The sequence below is a fragment of the Solanum tuberosum genome, unplaced genomic scaffold (genome assembly GCF_000226075.1).
Source record: "Solanum tuberosum cultivar DM 1-3 516 R44 unplaced genomic scaffold, SolTub_3.0 scf00066, whole genome shotgun sequence".
Lineage (NCBI taxonomy): Eukaryota > Viridiplantae > Streptophyta > Magnoliopsida > Solanales > Solanaceae > Solanum > Solanum tuberosum.
In genome coordinates, this window is record NW_006238989.1 from 350,093 (window position 1) to 358,629 (window position 8,537).

The window sequence follows — 8,537 nt, forward strand, 5'->3', positions numbered from 1 at the left end:
AGTAATCTCCTTGTTCCATAACTACGTGCCCTCGTAGGTATTAGCTTATTGGATCCACTAGATAGCTATTATGTATGTAGGTCCTACTTTGGCAAGTAGTACCCTCTCTTTTCGGTGTGGGTGTAGAACACCGGATTCCATGTAGCTCACATGGTCTATGTCGGTTATTGCAATGTCTCCCGAAAGTTAAGAAATGAACTAAGATAAGAATATGAACTCTAGTCATGATTTCTTGAAGAGTTACTTAGTGTAGGTAGGACTATGGACCCTACTTATGCATTGCACATGTGGACTCTATGGGAGGTTATGATTAGGCTCTTTACGTAAAGAAGACTATGGTCTATGTATGTTAATATGAAAGCATGTTAAGGTTGACTTTACTTATGTCAAGACATGAAGTATGATTATGCATGTGAATTACACTTATGACTTCTTAATGAGTTTGCGTAGTATATGTGGGGGTATGGGACTCCATGTGTACATTACACAAATGAGCTTGTGAAGGGGTTGTGAGGGTGGTTTACCTATGATATGAACTAAATGGGTTATGACTAATGATGTAGTAAAGGAATGAGTCATTATATGATGTTATGAAGTATGTTGGTCTTATGTCTAATGTTAAATGAAGATGTTATGACTTGTTGAATATGATGTGCCTAGTTTATGGTGGCTGCCTAGGAACACTTGGTGTGAGTAGTATTATGGGATGCTACTTGCACATTGCACTAGTGTGACTCAAGGGTTGTCTTAGGTGATGGTTCCCATGTGAAGACTATGTCTTATGGTATGCTTATGACTCTATGAATATATGTGGTTGGATTGATGAAGGCTATATGTAAGTTCACCCTTGGTAACATTAAAGTGATACATTGCACCAAGTATTCCCTAAGGGCTGCTTGAGGAAAGGAGTTAAGATAAAGAGGAAGGTAATGTATTGTATGCATTGAATGTGCCTAAAATGTTATAAGTGGCTCTATGTGCTATAATGAATGGTTTCCGTGTGTATGATGATATATGTGGTTTATATTGTGTCTATTGTACTAAATGTTTCTTGAAGTTTCTCTAAAAAGGCATGATGCTTGGTTTCCAATTAAATGTCCCTTTTAAAAGTATGTCTCATGAGATGGAAGCATTCACCTAGTGGAGTTTGGGTTTCTAGTAGCAATCTCTGTATCTCATAACTATATGCCCCGTAGGATGTTTAGCTAGTGGATCCAACTAAGCTAATTAACTCGTTCTACCTTAGGCAAGTAGACCAACCCTTTTTGGTGTGGGTAACACTGAGAGGGATCATGTGATAGCTCACATGGTCTCATGTCGATTAAAGCGATATCCCAATCACAACAAGACTAATGATGAACTAAGACATGCTTGAAGAAGTATCTCATAGTGTTCAAAATAATAATGAACTAAGACATGCTTGAATAAGCATCTCATAGTGTTCAAATACAATGAACTAAGATGTGCTTAAAAAAGTATCTCGAAGTGTTCAATGAAATGAGGAACTAGGATGTGCTTAAAGAAGTATCTCATAGTGTTCAAAAGTTTTAAAAGATTATGAACATGAATGGTGGCCTAAAGTGGTTTACTTACAATGGGTGAGATTTTTGGGGTCTTATTCATGCCTTGCACAAGTATGCTTTGAGGTTATGAATGAAGTGTTCCTCTTGTGTTATGATGAACTTTGTATTATGACTTATGCTTTCCAACTATATCTATGATGATGTTTAAACTTGGCATATACCATGATTTATAAAGAAATGTCCCTTTTAGCATGTTTTAAATGTATTTATGCATGACTATCATACTTAGTGCATTTTTGTACTAACACCTACTTTAGGCATTTTCCCAAGTGTAGGGTCTAGTTCTCAAGGTGATCGTTCTAGTGGCTAAAATTGGACTTGTGTATCTTCTGAGCTTCTTGGTGAGTCCTCATAGTTCTAGGATGACATTTTCCTATGTTGTAGTTCCTTTCATGTATTTTTTTCTTTGGTCATGTTGTATGGGCTAGGCCATATTTCATTCAAGTATTGTAATAGATGACTATATTGAGACAAGTCTATACTTCCGCTTCCTTTATGAAAATTTTAGACTTGAAATGCGTTTTTACTCTTATTGTTCTATTGCTTATGTTATGAGGACTAAGTGGCTTGTGTGGAGCCCTTCGGGGTTCTATACGCCTTGTTATATCTAGGGGTACCCCTAGGTCATGACAAACTTGGTGTTAGAGCACAAGGTTTAGAATGATCCTAGGATGATGTCTCATAAGCCACGTCTAGTAAAGTCTTGTTCATAATGTGAAGCGCGCCACATTATGAATGAGAGGCTACAAGATGATTAGCAAACTTCACTTCTTCATTACTCTAAGTCGTGCCATAGAGTTTAAGTCTATAAAATCTCTCTCTTAATCCTTGCTCTATGTTCTTCAGGAAATGAATACTAGAAGGGTTAATGCTAAAAGGATGGAGGGTGACAATGTGGAACAATGAGCTCCTCCTCAAGCTCATCAAGCTCCGATTGATCCTTTGGTCGATAATGTTACTCATGCAGAGTTTAGGGTGACTATTTAAGTATTGGCTTAGGCCGTGATGGCTCAAGCCAATAAAGAGGTTGTAGCTCCGGTGAATCATAATGTTAATTTGGTGGCTTCAAGAGAGAGGGGTTTTGCAAGAATGAACCCCCGAAATTTCATGACTCAAAAGTGGAAGAGGATCCTTAATGGTTTATCGATGAGGTCTATAAGGTACTTGATATTATGGGGGTGTCTCTGGAAGATAAGGTGGAGCTAGCCGCTTACCAACTAAAAGATGTTTCTCAAGTATGTATGATCAATGGAAGGTAGAGAGACCGGTGGGAGCGGGTCCCATAGAGTGGGAAGTATTTAAATTGGCATTTCTTGATAGGTTCTTTCCCCTCGAGTTGAGGGAAACAAAGGTGCAAGAGTTTATTGACTTTCGTCAAGGAAGTATGAGTGTTAAGGAGTATGCTCTAAAGTTCACCCAACTCTCCAAATATGCTCCAACCATGGTGGCGGACTCAAGGGAAAAAATGAGTAGGTTTATATCGGGTGTGTCCGACATGGTTGAAAAATAGTGTCATACCACAATGCTCCTCCATGACATGGATATCTCAAGGCTTATGGTGTACGCTCAACAAATTGAGGAATTGAAAGTCAAGGAAAAGTCTAGGGAGGTAAAAAGGGCAAGGACTAGTGATGAAAATTTCTCTAATGCTAGATCCGATGGAAATGGTCAACCTAGAACCCAACAAAGGCTTCCCGATCAAGTTTTCCCCAATACTCATAGGTATAACCAAGAGAGGGTGTCTAACCCTAAGCCTCAAGGAGGGAGTAATAGTGAATCTTTATTGCTTAAGCCTACTTGCACTAAGTGTGGAAAGAAGCATTATGGTAGGTGCCTAGCCGGAAATGATGGTTGTAATGGTTGTCGTAATGATGGTCACAAGATGAGGGATTGCCCAATACTTAAGGCAAAAAAGAGAGAGGCCAAGCAAGCTTCTCTTAGTGGTTCGGATTCCAAAGCTCCCAAGCAAAACTGTTTCTATGCACTTCGGTCTAGGGATAACCAAGAGAGCTCTCCGGATGAAGTCACTGGTATGTTGATAGTTACATACATATTTAAATGTTTTATTAGATCTTGGTACTAGTTTTTAGACTTTGATGTTATTCTCAATATGAATTGGCTGCATTCCTAGTATGTTGCTATGGATTGAAGAACTCGTGTAGTTAAGTTTTAGTTCCCAATTGAGCCTATCCTAGAATGGGAGGGGGAAGTCCTATGTATAGAGGTTAGTTGTTCCTTATATGAAGGTTAGAAGAATGATGGCTAAAGGTTGCTTTTACCACCTAGTTAGTGTGAGGGAAATATATTGCTAGTATTGACCAACTTCAATGGTTTGTTATTTCTCTAAGATTGATTTTCATTCGGATTATCACCAATTGAGGGTGAAAAGGGGATGATATTCCAAAGACGACTTCTAGAACCCGGTATGGTTATTATGAGTAATTGATTATGTCGTTTGGGATTGACTTGAAAGAAGTGGTACTTAAGGAAATTAGTAGAGGCTTCCTCCAAGGGGGAGATGGTGTGCTTAGATAGCAAGGTTGTTGAGTGTCCCTAATATTCATGATTGGGTTATACTTAAAATTCACACCCATGAAGGGTTTAAAGAGGCTTGAGAAGTGTGTTGGAAATCCGACATCCATGGTTTCCCTTAGAAGGGTGGGTTGAGAGTTGATAAAAGTTTAGTTAGCAAGTAAGGAGGTTGATTCCATAAAGGTGTAGTCGAGGGTCACTTAGTTGAGGGTGCTACTTGGAAGTTCGAGGCCGATATGAAGTCCCGATATCTTGATATCTTTCCTTCTACTCCTACTCTAGCTTGAGGTAAGTAGGTCCTCTTGAGTTTTCCTTGTTTTGGAAGTCATGTGTGTGATATGTGTTTTCCATGATTTCCTATGTTATGCATGTTCTTGAGAAATTTATGTTTAGTAAGAAAATGAGTTTTATATGATTGGTGTTCCTCATGATGTTGTGCATTGAATACGGATTGCATATATGCTTCATGAGATTAATTGATGATCATGCTTTATAAGTACATGCTTTTCTTGAGTAAATGACATAATGGTTCCATGAGATTGTGTTGAGTATAATTCTAGTTTGGAGAAGGTAGTTCCTCCTATAAATATGAGAAATGTTGAATTTTCATGCATAATGTGTTGTTAGATGTAGTTCCTGCTTCCCTGTGATGCATTGATTATGTTTAAGTCGGAGTTGATGTTTCCTCCTTTGAATTGTGCATTATTTTGATGTTGCATGCATGATGGGCTGCTAGTCTTGACTCTTTACTTTCGTAAGGTGTCTAGATCGTCATTCGAGGACGAATGTTCCCAAGGGGGAGATATTGTAACACTCCAGAAAATAGTAGGCAAAGGTAGAGCTTAACATAAGGGTTAGAGTAATGAATGTAACTCCCCGTACTTAAAATAAAGGATTTCGTGTTAGAACGTCAATGTACTACTCCTCAAGAAACAACCATGGGCCCTTGAAAAGGACCCCTAGAAAACTGCCTGGGCAGTGACCAACGGAAGGACCTATGCCCCGTTGGTCAGTCCACGCCCCATGGATGGAGGGTCCATGGTTGGCCAAAAAGTTGCAGTCACTAAACCACGCTTGACCAGGATGATCCGTGGTTCCATCCACGTCTTGCCAACATGGTCTCGTGGATGGTGACTTGGGGCAGTTTTAGGGGTTAAGTTTAGGGGCACTTTGGGGTTTTTCCAATTTTAATTAATATTAAGTGATGTCATTTTAGCCTAATTTAGACCACCCATATAAGGATTTTAGACCTCTAAATTAAGTCATTCATCTCATTATTCCTAAAACCCAAATCAATTCCCACAGCTTCATCCTTACCAAAAATTCTCTCTTTAGAAAACTCAAAGAAAAAGAAGAAGGAAGTTGGAGCTAGGGTTGAAGAAGCAAGGGTCTTCACCTAAAATTCATTGGGATTCATTGCTAAGGTATAGTAGTCCTTCATCCGTGGATAGCTTTCATCCATGGAGTCCCTTCAAAACCCCAATTTCAAAGATAGAAATCCCCAAAATCTAGGGTTTGATTCCAAAGTCATGGGTTCCTTTTAAAAAATGATTCTAATGCTTCAATTAATTTTCTATATTGTTTGCAGATATGACTAGCACCAGTATGACTGGTGGAGGCATGTCGCCCCGAAAGAAGGCACAAGGAGTGACTAAAAATTAGTAAGCAATTGCTTCAAAGGATAAGACAACTAAACTACCTCCAAAGGGAGGCAAATGAAAGGGCAAAGCGCCCGTGGTTGAGACACCGGAGTACAACTCCGATATTGAGAAAGTCTACAAGACTCAGATAATGAGAAGGATTCTCAGGCTACCATGTCTGAGCCTTAGGATGACCAGATTTTACAGGACTGGAGAGCAGAGCTTCGCTCCAAGGGGATGCATGATGCGTCTAGGATTCTGGTGCCTCAGAATCCTCCTCCTCCTCCAGCTCTAGAGCAGACAGTGGTCCTAGCGCCACCAGCTGAGGGTCTTCCTCCTCAGTCTCTCAACAAACTAAAGGTTGAGGGATTGAGGACTATCTTAGAGGAGAAGAGACTATCCATAGATGGTGTGGTGGACAGACATCCGGCTGTGTGGGACATCCTTAGGTACCACAAATTCGAGGTCATCACCATTCCCCGTGGCCCGTACATTCCTACTTGGTTTCGGGAATTCTACTTATCTTATAGTGAGTTGTTGCCTCAAGGGAAGAAGAAGGCTAGTGCCTTCAAGCCGGTAGATTTTGTGATGGTTCAGGGGAAGAAAGTTAAATGTTGTAGTGATGATATAAATGCGGTATTCGATCGTGCCACCAACTTTATGAATGATTACCAGGGTATGATGCAGACAAAGACTCTGGAGGATATAAAAGGTTGGTTGGCCCACTCCTCTCAGATAGCACCCCTAGGTCGATTGAATTCGGCATGCCAATAGAGAAGAAAGATCTCAATGTGGCGGCGAGATATTGGTTCGGGTTTAAAAGGAGCACGATCATGCCATCCCAGAACAATTCTATCCTCCGTCACCCAAATGCGGCCTGCCTTAGGTGTATCATTGTTAGGAAAAAGAGGTTGAATTTGGGCGTGATCATCGAGCAGGAGATAGCCATGAAGGCCAAGCAACGCCAGACGTCTCTTTCATTCCCCGGTATTTATCATAGAGTTATGTCGCAGGGACAGAGTTCCTCGAGATGAGAAGAGGGATGTCGATATTACACCCACATATTCTACAGACATCCAACATATTGAGGCCGAGTACACACGAGACGAGTCTAATAGGAGGAGAGTAGCTCCGGTGGACACGTTGTAACGACCCTCAAAATGAAGTAGGATAAAGTAGAGCCTCACATGGGTTTTATGAATTAATAACTTGTTAAAATAATGAAGAATAGCCTTTTTAGTCAATTTTAAGGAGTTTGGAAGTCAAACGTCAAGGGACGAACAAGACGTTCGGAAACTAGTCTTTTACTTATTGGTGTGTTATAGTATGTTGTTCATATCTTTATGTATTGTTTGGAGTCTAAAATCAATGGAGGTGACCCTAGTGTCTTAATAAATGTTTTTAGCGTCAAAACGTTCGGGTACGACTCCCCGGGACCACCCTAAGGGTCCCCGAGGAGGACACCAACCCTTGGCCAAACGAGCTGCCAAGGCAGCTTGAAGTTGCTCATGGAGGGAGCATGTCTGCGTCGCGGACTTGCTCCACCAAGGGCCAAAATTTTGGTCCGCGTCATGGACATGTCGCGGACTCTACTATCTCAAAATTTAATATATGAAAATTGTGGGAACACCTTTACGTCGCGAACTTGTTTCCCGACGAAATCTGCGAAAATAAAACATGTCTGCGTCGCGGACTTGCTCCACCAAGGGCCAAAAGTTTGGTCCGCGTCATGGACATGTCGCGGACTCTACTATCTCAAAATTTAATATATGAAAATTGTGGGAACACCTTTACGTCGCGAACTTGTTTCCCGACGAAATCTACAAAAATAAAACTCAAGTTGGACTTATTTAAAAAGGTCCAACTAAGTGAGGGGTAATTTGGGTACTGGGTTATTATAATTTTAAGTGTTTTTAAGTATTTTAAAGGTATTAAAACATTTAAGAGGTGTTTTTGAATTCATTCTTCCAAAATCAAAACCCTTTGTTCTTTCTCTCTCTAAAGTTCTCTTGAGTTCAAGGAAGAAGAAGGTGGAGAGCTAGGGTTTCAATTGAGGGTTCCCTCGATACAAAGACTAAAATTCCCAATTTTTAATCTAAACATGGGTCCCTTGTCTAATGATTTTCTAAATCATTCTATTGATGAATTAATGTGGAATTAAGGTTTTTAAGATAGTTTTCAAAGGAATTCTTGAAAAACCCATGATCCCCAAATTCTCAAAAATTGGCCTATGATGTGGCGCTTTGTGAATATGATCTCTATTGGTGAAATTATGTTTAGATTAGATTGTATTGATGTTTCATACGATTATCTATACTTATTCATGTTGAATTGTTGGCATATTGATGAGTTGATAATTATGGCCTTATGGGCAAAGTTATGGGTTGATCCCATTGTTTATATAATTGTATTTAGATTATGTTATGTTATTGAATTACATTGTTGATTCCTATGGATATCTCTGTCAATTGATTGTGAATTATTGAGGATTGATCCATGGTGATCATGGTTTGGAGAATTGGTAAGTTGACCTAACTTCTAGTCTATAGTATCATAATTGATGTTGTGTGGTTTGATACACTTATGGTGGAGGTGTTCACTTTTTGTCTATCTATGCATGTTGAGATCATGGCCTTGAAGGCAATAGATGTGAAGTGAATTGATGATTATGATGCATATGTTTATGAAGTTGTGCTATGAAGGTTATGTATGAAATCCTCAATGCTAGCATGATGTTTAAAGTGTGTTGATGATGAGGAGTATAATCTGAATGATAATGTTA